The sequence below is a fragment of the Xenopus tropicalis genome, chromosome 4 (genome assembly GCF_000004195.4).
Source record: "Xenopus tropicalis strain Nigerian chromosome 4, UCB_Xtro_10.0, whole genome shotgun sequence".
NCBI lineage: Eukaryota > Metazoa > Chordata > Amphibia > Anura > Pipidae > Xenopus > Xenopus tropicalis.
Window position 1 is genome coordinate 70300796 of NC_030680.2, and position 23782 is coordinate 70324577.

Genomic DNA, 23782 nt, shown 5'->3' on the forward strand with positions numbered 1-23782 from the left:
AGAAAAAACAGTGACTTGTTGGATGCATTTAAAAAGTGGTTGCTATGTGTGGTTATATTTGCAGCAACCCTGAAGTGTGAGGTTTCCTTACATTCTTCTGGATTAACATACAAAGAGATTAGCTAAGGTTAAAAGCAATGGACAGTGCTGTTACAGTATCACAAATTATAGATTCACCTTATATGATACATATATAGTGATATAAAGATAAAATCTAAGAGAATGTGGCTAATGCAGGGCTTTGAATGAAACACAAAAGAGAATAGGGTTTGTAGGTAACTTTTTTCTATAGTAAAGTGTGAAATAAGACATATTGGAAAGGGAGATTCATTAATATGTGTTAAATTCACGATTAAGTGAAAGTAGAGGACAAAGGCACAGTTTGATTTTCAAATTGCTAGTATATAGATAAATTAGAGTGAAGTGTATATGCTTTTTTAATAAAGGGTGTTCTTTTGTTCTTGCAAATTATGATAACTAGCAAACCCATGCTAACATATATCTGTTGCAGACATTTTTCTGTCTACCTAGCTTGGGACTGTTGTTAAAATGTAATTTAAACCATTTATACTCAGATTTAGCCTGATTTTAACCAAGATAAAAATTCTCCTTGCATAAAAAACCATGCTGTTTAATGTGATTTATTGATAAGGATAGTAAGTAGGAAAAATTATAGGAAGTTATGAATGCGTTTTAACAAACTGACAAATGTATTAAAGCAGATCAAAGTGTCAGTTGATGAAAAAATGTTACATTATTGTGGCAGTCAAACACCATTGTGCCTTTATGTAGTGTGTAGGAAATGACCATATATAGACAATAATAGGAGCGCTTTTTTCCACTTGCAAAGACATTTAATATATACATTACAGGCAAATTGACAGAGCAACTTTAACAGGAACATCTAGACAAGTCTGTGAGGTGGAATCTCTTTGCTACTTTGCCTAATTCCAAGTCTTAAATTTACATTATGACATCTTATGTGATTATACATCTACTCCTATAACTTCTGACACGTACATAAGTATCTCAAATCTTGTTTAGAGTTACAGGCCTGTTGCCTGTGGTTGCCCACACTTTACTTCCTCCAATGTTTATATCATATGTCGCAGTGGAATTACACACGTCAATGAAAATTGCACAAGGAATGGGTAGTCTTAAAAGCTATGGTTTGCTTCACAGTCTAGAGAAATAAAACTTTCTTTGAAAAGCAAGAAGGAATTATGGACAGAGCTAAAATGAGCTTGTGTCAGGGAAAGAATTTCAGACAAGATGCAGATACTGACATCCAGGCATTTTGCATGAGAGGAAAGTAACATTGTCCAGAGTTTGATGGGTAATTCAGTGCCATATTTGATAAATATCAGTTGAGCTTAAAAGATAATGCCATTTTAGAGAAAGAAATGCTCAGCTACTCTTCATCCAGATAATAATTTAGGCACGAATCCTAGTGTTTTTACATAACTTTGTACCACTCCCAGAACTTTGCTTTTAAAAACTATGTATCCTTTTAACAAGATCGGAAGACAAAATTCAAATAAAAACATGTATGGAATTAAATGGAGTCTATGGGAGATGACCATCCTGTAATCTGGATAACGGGTTTCCGGAGAGCAGATCCCATGCCTGTACTACATGTGTTTGTAAGATGCAGCCAAATCAGACAGCAATGAAATAAAAAGTGCAGACATAAGTTTACTGAGCAGCAAAGTGAAACTTATTTGTATAATTGTGTCTATTGAGAGCTGGAGTCTCAGCCAGGGCAAGCAAATCTACCCATGCTTGTGTGGCTTTCCTCCTGGTACTACTCTGGCTTACTCCCACACTCTGAGGCCCATTTATTGAAATTCAAATTTGTGTAATTTTAGAGTTTTTTCTACCATGACTAAACTCACTTTTCCAAAAAGCATGAATGTCTACTCATTTATCAAAAAATCTGAATATAGAAAACACAAACAAAAGATAAAAAAGCCTAAAGAATCTGAATGAGGATGCAAAAACCTCAAAATCCCCATTTTCGTAAGAATTTTCATGTGCTTACAAATGAGATACAAAGTAAGTTAAAGACTGAGATTGTTACAATTTGCCTAGGTAAATTCCTATTGACTGCTATGCAAAGTTTTGTTTTAATTCTTGGCGTGGTTTTTATGTCTAACAAATTTGTTTGAGTAATTAGTATGATCTGCAATTTTTATTGCCAAAAAGTATGATTTGGGGAAGCAAAAGAAAACCAAAAAAAACTGTTAGTAAATGGGCCCCCAAGAGATAATTGGTTTTTGACTTAAATTGTAAGCTTCACTGGGGCAGGGGCTGATATGAATGACGTATAATCTCCGTAAAGCAGTGGAATATGTAGACACTATATTACTAAAGAATTATAGTTTTCATAATATAACTGCAAAAATAGCTGCAAAAGCTGATCCACTTTGTTTTTAGGGGTAGCTGATAAAGTGACAAAAGCCCCTGTGCATGTCTGGATCACCAACTTTAAGCAGCCTTATACAACTTATGTAGAATAAATGTTTTATTCTTAACTAGACTTTTTTTTAAGCAATTAAAGTATAGCAAGAAAGGAAAAGGGATGCTTTCCACTAAACAGTTTGAAACCAATAAGTGGGGGTGCAATGAAGGCATCACAACAAAATCCATACAGTCAAGATGAAGACAAGATGAAGAAGTTCTCTGCACTCATCCATATCAAAACTAAGGTTAAAACTCACTCCCTGTAAAAAATGTATAATGAAGCAGTAGAGTTGTAAATGGATCAAATGAAAGTGAGTGTAGAATTGCAGAGGCCAGTGATGGCTTTGACATAGTTCTTTTGAATAAACAGTAAAACCTTTTACATACCCTGATTTAAAATTTTCCCTCATTTTACACAGTTTTTTGTAGCTCCAACAATATATAATGCATTTTCCTGACTTTTACTGTATTGCAATATATGGAAGAACAATTTCTTTAAAGGGGAGCATTTTTGGTAGCTTAATGCAACAATGTAATATAAAGTTTGCCCAAGAGCAGTAACCCATACTAACCAATCAGCAGGTAGAATTTTCTGGTCACTTGTTTAAAAGCAAGCATCTTATTGGTAGCTCCTGTATAGTGTATTTTATTACATATGGGGGGAAATGTCTTAATGTCCTATATATATTAATGTGCAGAGGACCTATTATCTTTGTCTATATGAATTTTGTGGTCACAGGCTCATTGCACCCCTGCCTAATGGTTTCAAATTGTTTAGTGGCAAGCAAAACTTTCCACTTTCTCCTATAGTTTATAGAGGAGCAGTGGCCAGCTTCATATTGTAGCTCCCACCCTTCCCAGCTACAGTCAGGTGATCCCAGTGGGCCAATAAAAGGGCAACCATTTGGCGGGTTTAACCTTGAAAGCAAGTAAGTTGCAGGTAAATCTCAGTCTCTTTGTTAAATGTATAATGAAGCAGTAGAATTCTTAATGAATCAGATAAAAGTGAGTGTAGGACTGGCCAGACCGGGGATGATTTTGACGTAGTTAGCCATCTTAAATATATTGCAATATATGGACAAACAATCCAGTACAGTTTAGTTTAAAACTAAGCTCTCAAGAAATTGGTGTAATACTGTACTTGTTTAGTCTTGCCAAGCAATTACACTTAACAGATCCATGTTTTAAATAATGGCTGTGATTGCTCTATAAGCTCTATAACATGGGTTTTACTGTACAAACCTGTAACTGACCAGTATAAGGTACCTTTAAGTCATAATTTAAAAATGTAACAATATATGATGCATTTACTGGGTATACATTTACAGAATTCTTACTAGGTGAATTTATCTGTAGATCTTAGCAAACACAAATGAAAAAAGCAATTTTTTTCACATTCTGCTCTACTGACCTTTTGGTTTGCTTTCTGCTAATGTCATTTTCACTCTTGGTTGGGCTTCTCTGACAGATCAAATGATTTCTTTATGCAGATAGTAAGATAAACCAAGATCCTGTATTCATACCCATCAGTGAAACCTCTTCATCAACCACTGCTCCTTCATAAAATACTCTTGATCTAATCAAGAAAACATCACATTTCCTCAAAGGGCTCTCATTAATGAATCTCTTGCACCCTGCTAGATTAAAAAAAAAACAACTAACAATTTAATTAAAAAGATACATGAATTCAGAAAAAGTAATGCTCAAAACTGTAAATAAAAATTACATGCAGTACATAGACATGTAAATGACTGGAATGCATATGAGAATTTAAATAGATCAGAATATGCACAGTTCTGTCATTAGAATGTATTTTAATTGATTGCCTGGGCGTTCAGAAGAACGGAATAAAAGTTATCTTAATAATAATTGTAAATGAAATTCTGCTTTTATGTTTTCTTCTCTTTAGTAATGAAATTATTTTTTTTTCTTTTTTAGTAAGAAGCCACGTGTATTCACATGATATGCATCATGCAAGTATACTAATAACAAACCTCAGTGGTAGGAGTATGCAGGCTTTGCCACCTAAAGTATTATATTGCCATGTAAAATGTAACTTCGCTGCATTACACTGAGCGAAAAGTGATAGTGTTGTATTTAAAAGAAACATAATTACTGATGAGCAAATCTGTCCCGTTTCGCTTCGCCATAAAATTTGCGCTCTTTTTGGACCCGACCGCACACGATTTGACGCGACCGAGACTTTTCCATGGCTTAAAGCCACAGTCCCTTGCCTCCAGCTTACCTTCCGCCATGTTCCTTTAGTTTTCCTCTGACCCAATACTACCCAAGACTGACCCCTTTTTGGTTGCGATTGCCCCTATATCTTGCCTTCCCCTTTCCAGGCTAAACTCAAACAATTGGAAAGGTGGGTGGCAGCTGTTTAGGTAAAATGCCACCTCACTTCCTGTCTCTGCATCATTTAAAGTAACCTGTCCTGTCTACCCCCGCCCCCTGGGTTCCTGACTACATTTCCCATATTCCCACAAACCAGAAATACCTCCCAGGCGGCTCCTAGCCTTGTCATGACCCCATACCCTTGACCCGTTCCTTGCTCTGTCCTTGGGGCCCCTTTATTATCAGCCATCTGAGGCTATGGTAAGGTTTACTACTGTGTATGACTGTATGTCAATAGATTTTAGGTAGTTATTGGTGCTAGTAAACATAGGGGCTTGGAGGATGTAAAATGTACACAGTAAAATTACCTTGTGTATTAACAATGCTTTACTAAATGTATTGCACATCAGTTACATGCATGGGCAGTGCAATATGGGTAACAAGAAAAGGACCAGCACCAGTGCATCATGGGTGAAAATGAAAGTGCAAGAAAAATATCGAAGCTCAATATTTCAGTCTAGTGGCCTTTATCAAGTACAGGTATAAAGTGTATTATGCGGAATACTTGGGACCTGGAAATATCCAGATAAGAGATCTCTCCGTAATTTGGATCTCCATACCTTAAGTCTGCTAATAATCATTTAAACACTAAATAAACCAGTTAGGTTGTTTTGCTAACTATATAGATCCATGCAGCTTAGGCACCATATTTATTAAAGAAAAAATTGAATCATTTTTAAAAATTAGAATTATTTGCTTACAATGGATGTATGGGAGATCACTTTTCTGGATAATGGGTTTCCAGGTAAGGAGTCCCATAGCTGTATTTACTGTGCCTCGCTGCTGTGCCTTATTATAATACAAACACCAAGGGGAGAAAATAGTTTCATGTAAAAAGTTCCAAATTAAGTTAAGTAATCATCACCTCAAAAAGAAAAAAAAAAATGATATATTGAAACGTATTTTTGGCAGGCTGGGAAAATAATTTCAAAATAATTTTATTTCCAAATATATACTGGAGTCAAACGGCTTTGTCATTTACAGTAATAAGGAATATAATAAAAACCAAAATTATTACAGATAATATAAAATAATTACTATTTACAATAAGTTTGTAAAACCACAGTTGTGGGAAAATATAATTTACTTTTTTAATAAAAATATGTAATAGTCACTATTGTGTATAATCTGAGAAGCTTATTTACGGATAGCTGTGTGACTTTTTTAGGTACATCCTTCCTGTTCCTGGTGATGTTTGATGACATAATTTTAATTCATCATAGAATAATTAGGGCAGGATTAATTATGCAATTAAGTACAGGCAAGGAATGATAAGCAATTTAAACAAATGCACAGAAAAAGATTTAATTTATCCAGACTTAGAAAATGATACCATACCAACTATTTTATGTTATATAATAAGAACAGGTGAATAAAGTGTTCCTTTCAAGTGTTATGCAGTGTGTGCTTCAGTCGAATGCTTAGTGGCTATGGAAAGCTAAACCTTTGCCTTTGTGTCTGTCTGAGCTGTTACACTCAGGGCAGGCAATAAACTGCAGTAGAGATATTTACCCTCATTTGGTGTTTTCATGACCCTTACACATAACTGTTCCGGTGACAGGGGTTCTTAATTCAGACTATACTTATCACAGTAGCAACTTGGATACATTTATGGGGTTATGTAATAAAAGGCACTAAGTTTTCCCAGTAGCGGTAACCCATAGCAACCAATAAGATGTTTGCTTTTAAACAGGTGAACAGTAAATGCTACCTGCTGATTGGTTGCTATGGGTTACTGCTCCTGGGCAAACTTAGTGCCTTTCATTACATAACCACATAAGGTTTTATGTACCACAGGTTCCAAGTTACATCCCCTTAATGTCCATCCACAGAGCATTTGTGCCTGTACCCATGGCAGGTGCAAGGTGAGATCTGTGCCTCGAATGAAAGGTCTTGTACAAGGTCAGAAGGCAGCTTATAAAGGTTGTAAGTACAGGACTCACTTGTACTATGTGTCCCCTGGCATTACTGCCTTACTTATCCTAAATGATGCATAAAGTATGGAAGTGTCGAGGCCCGGACTGGGATTAAAATAGGCCCTGACATTTCAAATATGCAGTGGCACAAACAGCTCCCCACAGGTCCCATAATTAGTGACTATGTGTGGCATCTTACAGCAGCCCCTCTGGCATTTGCCAAAATCCACTGAATGCTAGTCTGGTCCTGAATGTGCCAGCCATATATATATATGGCTGGCACATTCAGGACCAGACTAGCATTCATGTATATGTACTAAACTAAAAGTTTTTTCTGTTTTACAATATCCAATGGCACATACTACAATAAAAGTATATTTTCATGAGAATGGTTTATTTAGATAAAACAGTGTTTTACAACAGGGATGTTTAATGCAATATCTTTTGAAAAAACCCTGAAATGTTTAGGGGTATAATTTCCTTTTAACAATGCTGGCAACAAATTTGCCCCAAAACATGGCACATTTGAATAGTAATTATCACATTCACATATAACTACATTAGTGGGAAAGTTTTTGTGAACAATGATTCAATGTTAGTTCCTGTTGTCTATTGCAGCAGTCACCTGATAGCAATGGCTTGGATCAGCTTCTGCTTAATACTGAATATTTGACCAAATCTAAAAATCCTGGTATTGAAACTGATCAAAGGGGTAATATTATTGACAGTAGAAATGTATCAAAGATGTTCATAACTCTGCCCCACCCTACATCTCTGAACTCATCTCTAGGTACCATCCATCCCGCTTGTTACGCTCCTCTACTGACCTGCTCCTCAACTCCTCTCTCATTCCCTCCTCACATGCTCGCATTCAAGACTTTGCCAGGGCTGCCCCCCTTCTCTGGAATTCGCTCCCACAAACTATCAGACTTTCTCCCAATCTCTCTGCCTTCAAAAGATCTCTAAAAACACATTTATTTAGAGAAGCTTACCCTTATCTAGTTTAGCAATAACCTGTGCCACACCTCTCACAACTCTGGTCATGCCCATTCCCACACCTTGTGTCTCAACCCTTTCTCCTTGTAGATTGTAAGCTCTTTTGGGCAGGGCCCTCTTCACCTCTTGTATCGGTTATTGATTGCTTTATATGTTACTCAGTATGTCCAATGTATGAAACCCACTTATTGTACAGCGCTGCGGAATATGTTGGCGCTTTATAAATAAATGTTAATAATAATAATAATACCAAAGCCAAGATTTGATCAAAATAGAGTGAAAGGATACCTGGTAGAGCTCAGGAAGTCCCAAATTAGGCCCTAATGGTTAGGTCAGATAACCGCTGTTTCTAGGAAGTAATCATTCCTGATAATCTGCTTGAAATTCAGAATAACAAACTGAATAATCCATTGACAATAATTATGACAAACAGATTGTATTATAACTTTTTGTGGAAAAAGATTTAATGAAACTCGCTTAAATGTCACCTTTTCCTTATGCTGACTTATAATCCCCATAATGAATATTTCCCTTTCTACGGAGAGGAAAAATAGTGCATTTCCAATTGTCATAAAATGGATCAAATTTTAAAAGCAGTTATCTAAGAAATAACGTAAAGCTTTCAACATTTAACCCCGGAAGCCCATATCCCTTTATGATAAAATGTACACTTAGCTAATTTTTGACATACCCTTTATTGGTATATCATAAATATAATACCAGAGTGTTTCTAAGGTATAATTAAAGGTTTACATAGATTTATGAGACTTTATCATTATCAATAAGGTTAAAGAATTCTGAAGGGAGACATTTCAGTAGTGTTTAAGAGTGCACAAGGATTTTACTCAGCAATTTCTACAGCTCTGAGAATATTACTAAATCACTTCAGAACCTTCTGTATTAGTTCATTGCTATTCACTACAATGGACATTACAAGATATGTAACATTTAATGTTGAAGCCAGGCTACACAAATTTACAGTTTTACCCCTTGGTTATGTACCAAGGAAAAAGATTTGTATGTAATAGTAATTGTATTATAAACTTATTTATACAGTACAAACAATACAAACAAAAGCTTACCTTATGAGACAAAGTACACCCCCTAGCTTGGTGGCATTTAGATAATATATACAGGGGTGTTTGGGGCCACCAGCACAGAGCTCTGCACTGCAGGCATGAGTAAGTGACCCCCATAATGTAGCAAAAGATGCCATGCCAATTTCTTTGCACCAAGGACAGACATGTCATAAAGATAATAAATAGAATAAAAAATAACCAATGGTTCTACTGGATAATCTTGTACATAAAAATCTACATTCTGGTAAAATGTCAATATAATTTACACAGGAAACCGAATGCCACTATACTCAACTGGAGTCCCTTTTGCTTGGATATGGATAATAAACCAGTGTCAGAATGTGTTTATCTGCAATGCTGATGTCCCAATGTATCTTGTGTGAGTTTGGGATACAGCATGATAAGTTGTATTAATTGTAAGACTCAGGGGCACATTTAGCAAATATTGCATGAAATCGTGAATCTTTATGCCTTTTTCTTAATTATCTGCATATTCATGAAAAAACTCATGGATTAATCACAACTGCATAAAGTTTCCATGCATTTATAAACAAGTAGAAATATCAGGACTGGCACAAAATCATGGAGAAAAACACATGTTTTCAGCTTGTATGAATGCTGAAAATCCAATTGGCCTCTGTGTCTTATTTTTTTGTTTTTTAATTGTTTAATTTAATCTGCAAAACTGCAAGAACAAAATTGTGAAAGGAAACTTACACAGTTTGGCATAAATTTGCAGGTGTGTCCAGCTGACTTTTGATAATACCACAATATGTCTTTTGTAACAAACAATATGGAGGATGTGCCTCAAATAAATGTTAATATTGCACAAGGGAACATGTGCATCATATCCTTATACAGTATGTAACTTGTAAGTTACTAAGACCCAGGGCAGAAGTACCTGAGCTCATGCATGGTTTCTGTGTCCAATTATCTCGGCTTTGAGCCAATTGTTTTTTTTTTTCTCCAAATGGGTTTTTGAAAAATAAAATGTGTAGCACCTAAAACCTTGAAAAAAGTTGTTCAGCAGAAAGCCAAGGTAGCTGGATACAGAAACTACTAGTGAGTTAAATATATAGTTACATAGTTAAGTTGGGTTAAAAAAATCCATCAAGTTACATGGGATAGCAGTACTCCAAAATAAAACTACTCAATATATGAATGTCTGGACATTATGGGAACTTTGAGGCCTGGCCTCTTGATTACCCCATCTTCCCCTGCACCCAGACCGCCATGACCGTTACTGAGATGACTTGCCTTTTCCCGCCCCCCCTTCTCCCTTCTTTATTTCTCACTTATCTACTTAAATGCCTTATCATGCATCCAATGGTTTGTTTCTTAGATTTATATGTTCCTATTTTCTTTTCTTCTGATAATACCTAGCACTTACCTCTCAGCAAAAGCTGGACAAACAAAGTTATGATATATACATTTTGTACTGTCAAATTTTACTATCCAAAGAATGTATAATGTATAATGTAAAAATCAAAGGCACAATATAATTTTTGCACTCAACAAAAATAAAAAAACTATAAGTTACAAAAAAAAAGTCCATCAAGTTCAACCCCTCCAAATGAATCCCAGTGCACATATATACACACACTCATACCAACCTATCTGTATACTCATATATAAACGATTTTTACAAATATCTGTACTTAACGTAGATTTTAGCATCACAATAGCTTTGGATATTATGCTTGTTTAAGAAATCATCCAAACCTCTACTTGTCACTGAAACGCCACTCACAGACGCGCCTGACACCGGGATGGGGTACAAGGGGGTTACACTCAGTCACCTTTCATACAGGTTAGACTAACATCAAGCACCCCCAAACACACCACCGCCCCAAATACAACTATTTCGCTGCCACCATTTATCATTAACAGGCGATAGAAACCTAATACACAAACTTTCTTACTGCAGTTAGGGTTAGTTCTCACTAATTTAACAGCACACTAGCAGCCATAGGGTTAAAATTACAGTCAAACCTACCCCCCTGCTAGCAGCCCACTAGTTAATTAGCATCTACACAGAATCTGCCCTCTACCCAATACACATACACACACCAAACAGTTAATACACCTAGGCCTGAGCAGTCATACGAGGTACATTGGAATCGATATAAAGCCAAAGGACTAAACTTATTAAATTTTATATTTAATATTACCAGGGTAAACAGTACAGTTTTAAAAAGATGTTACAGAAGAGAAACATACATGCAAAACAGTCAATAAAATAAACGGGGATAAAAACACAGAGAAATCCTAAGTACGTTACCGAATATCCTGTGCCCTCTGAGGCAAGAGGTTGAAAGTCCTGAGCCCATCCCCCAACATTAGTTGCATAAGTTGAGGCCTCCAGAATGAGCTAAAGAATACTTGGGCATGCATGCTTTTATTCCCCACTGGGCCCCTCCCTCATTACCGTTTGCATGAGGAGGGAGTGCCCAGAAACTGGTCACATGACCCCTTTGGGTAGTCCCCACCCACCCTCTTTAGAGAGCTGTACTTCTCATGCCAGTTTCTTTTCATATAATATTGGTACTTGCCAGTACTCAATATTATTATGAAAGTAGGGAATTGTTTTAACCCATATGGGGGCGATCAAAATGATACCAAACATGAGGGGGGTCTCATGTCCCAGTCCCCCAGAACCCATTTCTTCTAACTGGTGGGTATAGGCCGCCCCTGTTTGGTATCATTGGGAAGCCTGGGGCCTCCTCATAAATCCTATGTGATTTATGAGGATGTGGACCTTAAAGCAGCGGAGATATGGATCCATTTCTATACTCCATATTTTCTGTATGCTGTCCCCCCCTGCTGTTCCTAGGCCCACACTTTGCCTCTCTTTGATCAACAGATCAAAGACCCCAGCTTCCTGCCCCAACAGGCTGGTCCCGCATTGTCTGATGAAGTTGACACCTTCTTGCAGTCCTGGGTGCATATTTAATTAAGGGTCTCTGCGGGAGCCCGAAACCAGATGTTGATAGTGTGTATTGGGTTAATTAGGGGTGTCTGGTGGACACAACGCAAATGCTGCCATTTTACATTGTTACAATGCCCGGGCAATATGGCCTGGCATGACACTACTAAAGGCATTAATAGAATCTGCCAACACAACACTACCTAGCAGGGCATTCCACAACCTCACTGCCCTCACCCTGAAGAAACACTGACGCTGCTTCAAATCGAAGTTCTGTCCTCTAATCTAAAAGGGGTGGCCTCTGGTGTGAGGATCATTTTATGGGAAGAAAACATCCCCTATTGGCCTATAATCCCCTCTAATGTACTTGTACAGAGAAATCATGTCCTTTTGCAAGTGCTTTTTTTCCAGAGAAAACAATCCCAACCTCGACAGTCTAACCTCATAGCTTAAATCTTCCATCCCCTTTACCAGTTTAGTTGCACGTCTCTGCACTCTCTTCAGCTCATTAATATCCTTTTTGAGGACTGGAGCCCAAAACTGCACTGCATACTCAAGATAAGGCCTTACCAGGGACCTATAAAGAGGCAGAATTATGTTTTCACCCCTTGCATTTTTTGCCCTCTTCTATGCAAATACTAGGCAGTATTTTATTCGCTGTTCCCCAGTTCCATGTCAGTTTTAAGAATATAATACCAAGAACTGGTTTAAGCATGGCTTTAGTAAGCCTCCGGGCTTGAGAATTATAAATCAGTCTCTTAGAGGTGCAAGAGCGCTCCCCTTAGTGCTTATGCAGAAAGTACTTCTGTCTGGGGTTGGGCTGCACTCAGCACCCCATGCCAGATATTTGATCACTGTTTATTTACATGCATGATAAATACACCTCTAATTGCACAAAATAGAACATTACATTATATTTTGAAAGTCTTATGGCAGAGCGTTGCTTAAATCAGTCCTTGCACTTGTTCTACAGGCATTTTAAAATAAATGGCTTTAGGAATTTACCTTATTATTTTTCAAATTGGAAAGCTCAGATTAAAAGATGTGTGTGTAATTAAACCAATCTTATTTTTGGGTTCTCGCTATAAAAACCACAGAACTAATATAATAAGCTTCATAATAATATAATAAGTTCCAAATGAACTAAGACTGCATATTGCATGTTCCAATTTATTTACAAAGCATTTAACTTTTCTGTGAGATATAAGAGGCACAAAAGGTCAGATATATACAGTGTGGTGTGGTTTTAATTAGAAGGATTTTTCAGTATCAACAAGAAGCATGTTGTCTACCTCCAAAACGACTTGACAGTTCAGCTACGTGAGTCTGCCTAATAAAGTTCTAGATGTGGTAATGGATCAGTGGTCTTTAGACTGAATTTTATGCAACTCAAAATTTTGCATTTTAATTGAACATAGCAGGTTAACGGACATTTCAGCCACATTTGGTCCAAATTTTACTACTCCATTATGAGATGCTATTTTAATTACAGCTTGTCTTTAGAAAGAAATAATGCGGTCTTTTTCCATTTTTTTAATCAGAATATTCAGTGTATGTGACAGGAAAAAGCCATAAAGGTAATTTTATAACTAAATGAGCAGTTGCTTTTATGCGGTACCTAAAAATATAATGTCCTGATGTACCATGAAGCTCAGTTTGTTAAATGCTGCTAAGTGGCTCAGATCTAGCCTTTGCTGGTTACAGCAAACCACACAGATATCAGGGCTGTAGAGAGTCACATGTCCAGTCCTGTCATCTCCTACCTTAATGAGCAGCAAAAAAGAATAACTAGCATTTCCATTTAGTACTCACCATAAAGGTTCATTATATAAGTTCTACATATAGTTAAATTAATATCTTAGTTGACAAGAAGGTGACATAGCTTGACATATTTTTTAAATTGCTTAACTTCATAGAATTATATGATATAGCCGATGTAATCTACAGTTAAGAGGGGAAATGGTCAAATTAAACTGACGTAATCAAGCTATTTAAAAGGCACATGACCTAAAATTGGCAACACAATGCTACACTTACCTCCTAATAGTTATGATTTCAGTTGGAAGTGGAGTGGGGTGAGGGAGAGAAATATGAGACAGAGTTCTAAAAAAAGTCTTCTTAGAAAATTGCAGTAAAAGAACATATAAAAATTTAGACTTGTGTATCTAGGTAAATGCCTTTGACTTACTTACAACTAAGAGATCCTTTATTTGGAAACCATGTGTCCCGAAAGCTTTTAATTAGGGTATGGCCATCTTCCAAAGACAAATGAAACCAACAAATAATTCAGATTTTTAAAAATGGCTTTCTTTTTCTTTTTGATCTTAATTATGGTGCAGAATCCATATTGGTGGCAAAGCAATCCTTTTGGATTTATTTAATATTTAAATGATTTTTAGCAGACTTTGGTCATTCAAATTAGAGAAAGGTCCCTTAATCAGAAAACCACAGGGTCAAAGTATTTCTGATAACAGATCCTATACCTGTACTATATTAAACTAAACTCAAGTATCAACACAAGGGGGCACATTTATGAAAACTCGAGTTCGAATCCCGAATGGGACAAATTCGGAATGGATACAAAAATTTCGGAAGATCGCAAATGTCAGGAAAATACTTATGAAAAAATCGTATTAGTCACGATAATATCGTATTGGCGATCTGAAAGTCGCTAAATTTTCGTACCGAACGATTGTAAACAGCGGGAAAACCTTTCCGATTTTTTCGCTCAAGCATTCGAAAAAGTCGCACAAGACACGAAAAATTCAGCAAAAATACGCTCCGAGCATTCGTGTCTTAGTAAATCTGCCCCAAGGAGTCATCAGTTCCTGTGGGCAAAGGTGATCACACCTAAATCATATTGTCACTCCTCACAATGTTATATGATAACAAAATCATTACATAGATGCTGGAAGGCTTACATTATTCATCCTTTCCTTTTGAGAGGGCCTAGCGGCTTACTGGTTGGAGTTGGGACCAAGGAGGGAGCTGGTGCAACCAGGAACACACAGGAGTAGAATCTATACTCGGGCATTGAACCTAGGTCCTTAGTGCACTTTTATTTAGAATTTTTGCACCACGCATGACACAATGATGTCACTGCACCGGTGCCACTACCCACGTATTGGCCATGTGTAGCGACATTGTAAATGCGGCACCAGAAAAGAGAGGAGCGCACCTTTAAAGAATTGTCCTGTACCAATGTAAAGGTTCTGCTATACAACTAACATGTATGTATGTTGATATGGCCGTCCCCTGATAAAACAACAATAACAAAATAACTGCTATAAAACACGACTACAAAAAAAACAAAGATTTCAAATTTTCATATATGCAAAAATACCAAAGGAAATACAACACCCTAAAATCATAAAGCAATGGCAAGATATACTAACAACAACAAAGGGAGCGACTAAATGCACAAATGCATCACAAAAAAGATGCTGCCAGTGACTCATTACCCTGCAAATAGACGCATTAATAAGAGCAGATTATCCAAGTCAATGTTGGTGGAATTGTAGACTACAAGAGTAAACTACAAGGAAAAACACTACACATGTGGTAGCACTGCTGATAGTTAAGCTGATAGTGACACTGCTTTGACTTGCCACAATAACCGGAAGTGACATTAGTACCAATGTAGTTACTATTCTATCCCTATTTTTAATGTAATCATTACAACACTACAACAAACCTGGATATATATATATATATATTGACCACAGAGCAGCAATGGAGAAAATGGTATTTACTAATAATGACATAATGGAAAACTATAATAAAATCTGGAATTATGTGGCCTTACCAAGAGAACACACATGACACAAACCAATTACGAACACTAAGCCAGGAATGAAGAGGAACAAACCACCTTGTTTTGAAAGTTCTTCTATTTTGATTTTGTATAGAATAGAAATCATAGAAAAAAAGAGAGAGACTGGAGAGAGGTAGTGAGAAATAAGTAGTGTAAAAAAGAAAGAAGAAGTTTATAAACAAGTTGTGATGGGAATTCTTGTCTTAGAATTACAAGTTACCAAAATAAACATACTGACCGTTGAGTGTCAGTTCATTTAAAGGGCAGCCGTACCTGTGTGTGGGTTATCCAGCCATTGATCCCATATTTTTCCAAATTTAACTGGGCATCCTCGTGCCATGGAAGTCAATTTTTTGCTTGGGAGAGTATTATCCATCAGTTTTATTCAGAAGACCCAAAGTTGGGTGCTCAGAGGCTTTTCAATTAAACAAAATATCTTTGCATAATGTATAAGTTGTTCAAGGCACAGTTGCTGGAGGACAGGGTAGGACTCTTTGTGTGTCCCAGCAGGCAAGAATTGTGGCCCAAAATTGCTGGATTGTAGGACATTCCCAAAACATGTTGTTTGTGTGCCACGAACAAACCACCTTTTAAATATTATGCTAAAACCAGTCAACAGCAAGTTAAAAACACTTTAGTGGTTCTTTTTATTTATGTTGGTTACTGTTTAAATGCCTTCCTCCACTTGTGGAGAAAAATCCAACACTAGGTTTAATGGGATTAAAACTGGACTGGAAAGAGCTGCAAGTGTACAATAAGCTATTTATTATTTTACAAATATACTAACATTCAGCAACATGGAGTAAGGGAGAGCAACAGAAAAATGTTATGCAATAGACCTCATTTATGAAACCATGAGCAACATAGAAAGTACAAATAATAGGCGCAAAGCATTAGGAAAAATTATTCACACATAGGAAATTGTTATTATTGCACATTTGTTTTTGACATTAAATTCCCCCCTATGGCACTTATGTTGTTGCTGCTAGAATGGAGCACAAAAGATTAAATAATACAAAATTAAGCTTATTATAACTTAATACTCTATATAACTTTATAAGAATCAAAAAATCAGGAAATCACACAAAAAGAAAACACACACAAGGGGTGACAAGGTCTGCCTTATATGCCTTTGACATGTATTATATAGGCTTTTCCTTGATGCCAGAATTACTAAGATGAAACTTGGATCAGCCTGAATCACATGAAATCATTTTCTATCAACTTCTATAGATTTGGACAATGTTGCAGCAAAAAAACAGTATTTGTCAGAATGCTGGAGAGCTTATTGAACATCATACTGACCTCAGTCAAGTGGATTCAAGTTCAGTACATCTGACTGAGAGCAGAAGTGGAGAAAATGAATCAGTGTGTATGAAGCCTAAGGCTAACAACATACAGGTTGCACTTCAGCCAGCTGAAAAGTGCCAGGAATTGACCCTTGCCCCCACTGACTTGAATGGGAAACACCTGAAAATGCTAGTACTACTTAAAGTTGTTTATGGGATAAAAAAAAAATCACGGGTTTTAGTGTTGTCAACCATATCCCACGTAAGTCAATAGGAGGTATCAAGAGGAGATTTTAGGAGTTTTCTGCTACATGCTATGACATGAGCTCATTCGTCGGGAAAAGCTGCATAATCTAAACTGCCAAATATAAATATAAATGTGATGGCATGGAAAGGAACCCAAGAAACTCCGATGAATAATTTCATTTCCCAGTCCCCAATGGGCTTACAGTGTAATGCACCCAATCCCTCAACTTGCTCCATTGTGAAGTGATGGATTCTGGGACTCTGCTTTCCCTAGTGGGTGGCACACAGCTTCACTGGAAGCCTTTGAATCCTTGAACATTTTTTATGTAATAATTTTTACTTTATATATTTTAGCTTTTTTTTCCATGCATCTGAGTTTCAAGTATTATAATGTTTTTTGTAGTTGTTTGAGCTGAAAATATGTTAAAATGTTTGCCTTTTCATCAAAGCACCAAACACATAAAAAATCCATTTCCTCTGCAATTATATATTTAACTGTCTGGAATAATTAGCCTCCAGAAGCCCCTACGTTAAACATTATTTTTGTATATCATACATAATGTATATAAGGTACGTAATGCATGATAAGGTATCAGGTAATAGAGCTTTGAAAAACATCTTTTACTTTAAGATGGGAAAATGAATTGTTTGGTAATCATGTGACTCATGTGACTGTCTTTGCTTGCCTTCCAACAAATAACAGTACTATGTAATTATCATGTATCCATCATTTACCTTTATTGCACTGCTGCTTCATGATGCCTTTGACTAAATTAGCAAAAGAAAAAATAAGAAAGCAGAGGCAGCGTAAACAGAAGTAAATGTCTTAAAATAGGAATGTACCATTAAACCTTGAGTTACTAATTAAACTGCATTGTAACTAATTGGCAATGGGGGGGGGGTATATATTAATAACATCCCTTTAATCTGCAGTCCCTGTTATTAATGGTTATCCATATTTAAAGTGTGCAATATTTTGTATAATTTTAGTCTATAAATGCCACTGCACTGACAAACAGAAAATAGGCAGACTGTTATCTCTGTTTGCTAAATTTACCTAGAACCTGCTAAAAGAACCAACCTGTGAGGCTTTACTAAAAAATGTCAGTACTAAAAAAGCTTCATAGTATACTCTGCATTGGCAGTTTAACAACACGTGCAGCCTGCATTTTATCCTTAAGAACAGTAATTCAAATAGCATGGGAAGAAACCCCTTACAGAATAATACTATACTTAATTTGAAGCCTGTGAAGAGCATAAGAAAGAACTCAGTGTGTAGCTGTAATATGTTTGATAGCATAAGTACCCCATAATATGGTAGTTGCTATGTTAACTATGCATTTTTATTGACTAGCAGAGTAAATAAGCATGTACAAAATGAATAAATCGTCAACACATAATTTACTGATATCCTAGGGCTGCCATGTATTTCACACTCTGCGTTTTCATGAATTACTCAGTATGTTTGTTTGCCTTAAAATATGTGAAACTGACATCGCAAGACTCCCCTTAAGAGTTGATTTGCTCCCTTTTATATTTGACAGTGAACACAGCCTGCTATATTTCTGGCTGTGGATATGTTAGTACAGAAAATAGGAATTTATTTCACCCATAGCACTGATTTTAACACTGACTGGAAGTGGGGCTATTAGCAAACATCAATCCAGGGGCTATGTGAAACAGGAAAATTTTTATTTGTCAGGGTTGTGATTTGTTGATTGGCCGAGGACTGACATTATGAATAATTGAATACATTTTATCACAATGTTTAAAGGCACATGAAGCTATCTGTCTCTCTTTCTGCCTATTTCTCTAGTCTGCATGATTGGCCTTGATAATAAAAAAAGGGCTACATTTAAAACACAGACCTTCTATATACTAAAAAGGGGTATCATCACTGACCTGTAGAACACTCCTATTTGCACAGTGCAACCCCAACCTGTGTCTGACTGCCAACTCACCTGCCACAAAGAGATGTTACTTCCAAAGCTCACTAGCCATTATCCTACCCACAGTAGTGGCCCGATGTCTCTCAACATGACTTCTGAACATCATTCTAGGTAAGTTGAACAAACTGACTCCTGTACCAACAAAGCACCTAATCACTTAAACAGTAAAAGTAACAACAAGTTTGGTTATTATTAGTGCATCAGTGCATAAGAACCCAGGTCTTAATAGACATCTACATACCCTGCACTGGGTAATGTCTGGAAGCATCAGGGCAAAATTTTGAAGCATCACTGGACATAGTGCTATAGAAGTAGATGTGAAAACAAATGAACCAATGTATTACTTGAAGCCACCAGGCAAGAGAACTAGCCTTTAGTTTAAGGAAATACAATATCCAGATGTATGTATACATCTGATAGGAAATGTGTAACTAGAAATAAGGTTCTGAAGAACCATGCTATATAACTTAGTGTACATCAAACCCTGAAGGAGGCCATTTTGAAATAAACGTAACATACTTAGAGTTAGAATTTGATTATTCCATGATTATAGATGATATAAACCTTCCCTAAAACGGAATCATTTGTACTTCTAGCTCTTCAAAGTAGGCATCCCATAAGTAATTACAGACACAAGAGTACTCTCCAACAAGTATAATTTCTATTACCGCTACATTCATCTCCTTGTTGTTATTTAATATGCTGAGATTGCCATGCAATTCAGAGCTAGAAAAAAACAGTTTGATACACTCTTTGATAATTGTATGATTGTATCCAAGAAGAGCAGGCAGGATCTTTACTGGAGCTTTCTCTTTAAACAGAACAGGACATGTTGCTGGACTATAGTTTCCATAATGTTTTACCCCTTGGTTTTATGCTAGCGAATACTAAGTTCTAGCAACATCTGGTGGGTCAACACTACTAAGGAAGGGTTTATGCACGCAAATTTTTGTCAACATGCATTTTTTCTCACTCCTAAAGTGCGACTTTATAGGCTGCAAATTTTTCTCACTTGCAACAACTTTTTTTCTCACAATTATTTATGTTGCAGTGAATTTTTTATGCAGTTTCACAAAATAATTTGCCAATGGCGAAATGTGGAATTTCGCTGCAAATCACTAATGGTCACCCAAGCCTGACATACAGTAGTAGTCTGAAATTTATAAAGTATGTTCTGACTGGTGATGTGCAAACAGATATGCAAGTGAAGGTACATTACTCAGCACTGTTGTGAACAGTAGGACTGTCTCTAGTAGAATTAAGTCTAAAACAACTGGACTTTTCTGAGTTTTTCTTGAAAACGTTTCACCACTCATCCAAGTGGCTTCTTCAGTTCAAATGACTGGTAGGGAATTCCCCGGTATTTAAACTCTTGATGGTAGTAGAGTCACAGACATCCAATCACAATGGTTCCATTGAACTTGTTCAGTTAGGTGTTAGCTGAAACTGACAGGTGTAAGAAGGTATGATCCAATCACAATGGTACCAAGATTCTCATTGATGAAGGTGTTAATCCTTCAAAGTACATGACTGGAAGTGTGAACTGTTGTGAAACTGCCGGGGTAAGGATGTCAACGCGCCATTGTATGTTGGTGACAAGCGGTGTCTCAGGCCCCCTCCTCTGTTCAGGGATGGTTTTTCCAGGTTGGCATAAATGGCCTCTTTCACACCTCTTTCAAACCATCTGTCCTCTCGGTCCAAAATATGCACGTTACTGTCCTCAAAAGAGTGACCTTTTTCTTTGAGGTGTAGATAGACTGCTGAGTCTTGTCCTGAGGAGTTTGCCCGCCTATGTTGGGCCATTCTCTTACAGAGAGGTTGTTTTGTCTCCCCAATGTATAAGTCTGAGCACTCTTCACTACACTGGACAGCATAGACCACATTACTTTTCATGTGCTTGGGTGTTGGGTCTTTCGGGTGCACCAGCTTTTGTCTCAGGGTGTTGCTGGGTTTGAAAAACACAGGAATGCGATGTTTGTTGAAAATTCGCCTAAGTTTTTCCGATGTTCCAGCAACATATGGGATGACTATGTTGTTTCGCCTGCTGTGTTCCTCCCTTCTGTTTGTAGGTCTGGTCTTTCTGTTGGTCTTTGATTTGGTTTTGATGAAGGCCCAGTCTGGGTACCCACAAGTTTTCAGAGCTCCTTTTAGATGTTTATATTCTTTCTCCTTAGCCTCTGCATTGGATGCCACAGTTTCAGCCCGATGATGTAGAGTCCTAATTACACCCAGTTTATGTTCCAAAGGGTGGTGGGAATCAAACAGCAAGTACTGGTCTGTGTGGGTGGGTTTCCTGTATACTTCAATATCCAGGTCCCTCCCCTCTTTGATAACTATAGCACAGTCCAAAAAAGCCAGTTTGCTGTCTTTCACATCTTCCCTTGTGAACGTGATGTTTTTGTCCACCGAGTTTATGTGTTTGGTGAAGGCTGGAACCTCGCGTTCTTTAATTTTGACCCAGGTGTCATCCACATATCTGAACCAATGACTTGGTGTTGTTCCCTTGAAGGTGTCCAGGGCTTTCTTTTCCACTTCTTCCATGTAAAGGTTCGCTACAATTGGAGACACAGGCGAACCCATGGCACAGCCATGTTTTTGTCTATAGAAAACTTCCTTATGCTTGAAGTAAGTGGTATTGAGACATAGGTCCAGTAAGGAACAAACTTGTTCTGGGGTCAGCTTTGTTCTGCTGCTGAGGGTGGTGTCTTCTTTCAGCCGTTTCCTCACTGTATCAATTGCCTCGGCAGTGGGTATGCATGTGAACAGAGATGTTACGTCATAGGACACCATTGTATCATCATTCTCCAGCTTTAACTCCTTCACTTTTTTGACAAAGTCCATGGAGTTCTGAATGTGGTGTACTGTGTTTCCAACTAAGGGGGCTAAGATGTTGGCCACGTATTTAGCAATGTTATAAGTCACACAGTTAATGCTGCTGACAATTGGCCTCAAAGGGGCTCCTTCTTTGTGTATTTTTGGGAGTCCATATAGGCATGGAGTGGCTTCACCTGGGTAAAGGCGACGGTACAAAGCTGGACTGATGACCTTTTCCTTCTCAAGGTGCTGCAAGCAGTCTATAACCTTCTTCTTGTAGTTGTTTGTTGGATCTCTCTTGAGTTGCTCATATGTGTCTGAATCGTTGAGCAGTGTGGACACTTTGGCATGGTAGTCTGATGTATTCAGTACCACTGTACACCTTCCTTTATCTGCAGGCTGTCGGAGTAGGACTGTCATATGTTTCAACACCATAACCCAGGCAGTCATGGCACAGAATTCCATAAAAACTATATTACATTTTGTTTTGTAGGAAAATACATAAGACTGTTTATTTTACCTTACATAGCTCACTTTTTCTCAACTTTAAGAAGATAATATCCTGCAGTAACCATTTGTAAACCATTCAAGCAACAATACACTTTTCATTGGTGGTTCTTGGCCAGTTCCTCATGTCTCCTAATCTTTATATTTAACACCATATAACTAAGAAATTGTTCCCATTAAACTTTGATAATGCTTTTAGACTGTTTTTGGTTTATTGGTACTGCATAGGTTAATCTTTTTCATGAATGCCTTTCAGTTATAAGAGGCTCTGCTCCCATCAGACCTTGGAAAAGCTTTGAAAAGCTTGCAGTGGCAATAGTTTACTGCAGATGATCTTTAAAAGCAAATCAGTCGATTTAGAATCCAAGAGGTATACATTTGTACGTGCCACCTATCATCCCGACTTGATGTATTTGTACCATAAACCTGGAACAAGAGATTTTGCAACTGTTTATGATTCTCTGAGAACTTCAAAGGGGTTTACCCTTTAAATGCAGCAGAGCTGCCTGGTTTCAAATAAATAAATATATTTGTGCATTTTCATATTAAGAATGGTTTTGTGATTAATGCAATGAATAGTTATTAGAAAATATAGAAAAATATTCATGTCACTATTGTTACAATAAAAAAAATAATTTTAAGCTAACCAAATGACTGGATATATGTATATCTGGTAGCATATGCGAAAGCGCTTCAGTATACACACACATGCACGCACTCCATGCACGCACACATTTAGTTTAAGACTTGGATACCAGGAAAACCACTAGTGGGCTGAGGTGTCAGTTGGATCTCCAGTTCTCCCAGCCATTTGGCCTTGTATTCCTCTATTATGCCTTTTTGCCATTCCTGTGTGAAAACAAATGGAAGAAATGGAGGGAAACAAGAAAAAAAATAGATGATAAGGGAAGAATGGACTGTGGTACCACCCCTTTCAACTCTGTATATACATGTAATCAATTCTCTATTACGGGTTCACTAAAATCTGTAGTAAATCTGCATTGTGTGTATGTTGAAGGAAGGTAGATATATCCTCCTCCTATCACCTGTGCATAAAGCTTTCTAGAGCTGTGTTCTGAGGGGATATTGGTATCAGAATGTAACTAGAAACAGATGAATGACTGCTTCAGGATAAACAATGCCATATTGCTCTGTGAAGAAGGAAAAACCTCTCCTAGTGGCAAGCCACTACTTAGCAAATATAAAAAGCAGATCACACCTCATAATTCTTTTTTATCCAAAATAAAGCATGTTTCCCACAATTCCAGTGTAATAGCAAGCTCCAAGCTAAATAGTGTCCAAAGCAGTACACTAATATGGGTGTAGATAATCAGCCACTTTTGGGGTACTATTAGGAATCAACAAGGTTGGGGTGGCCCACTGGGG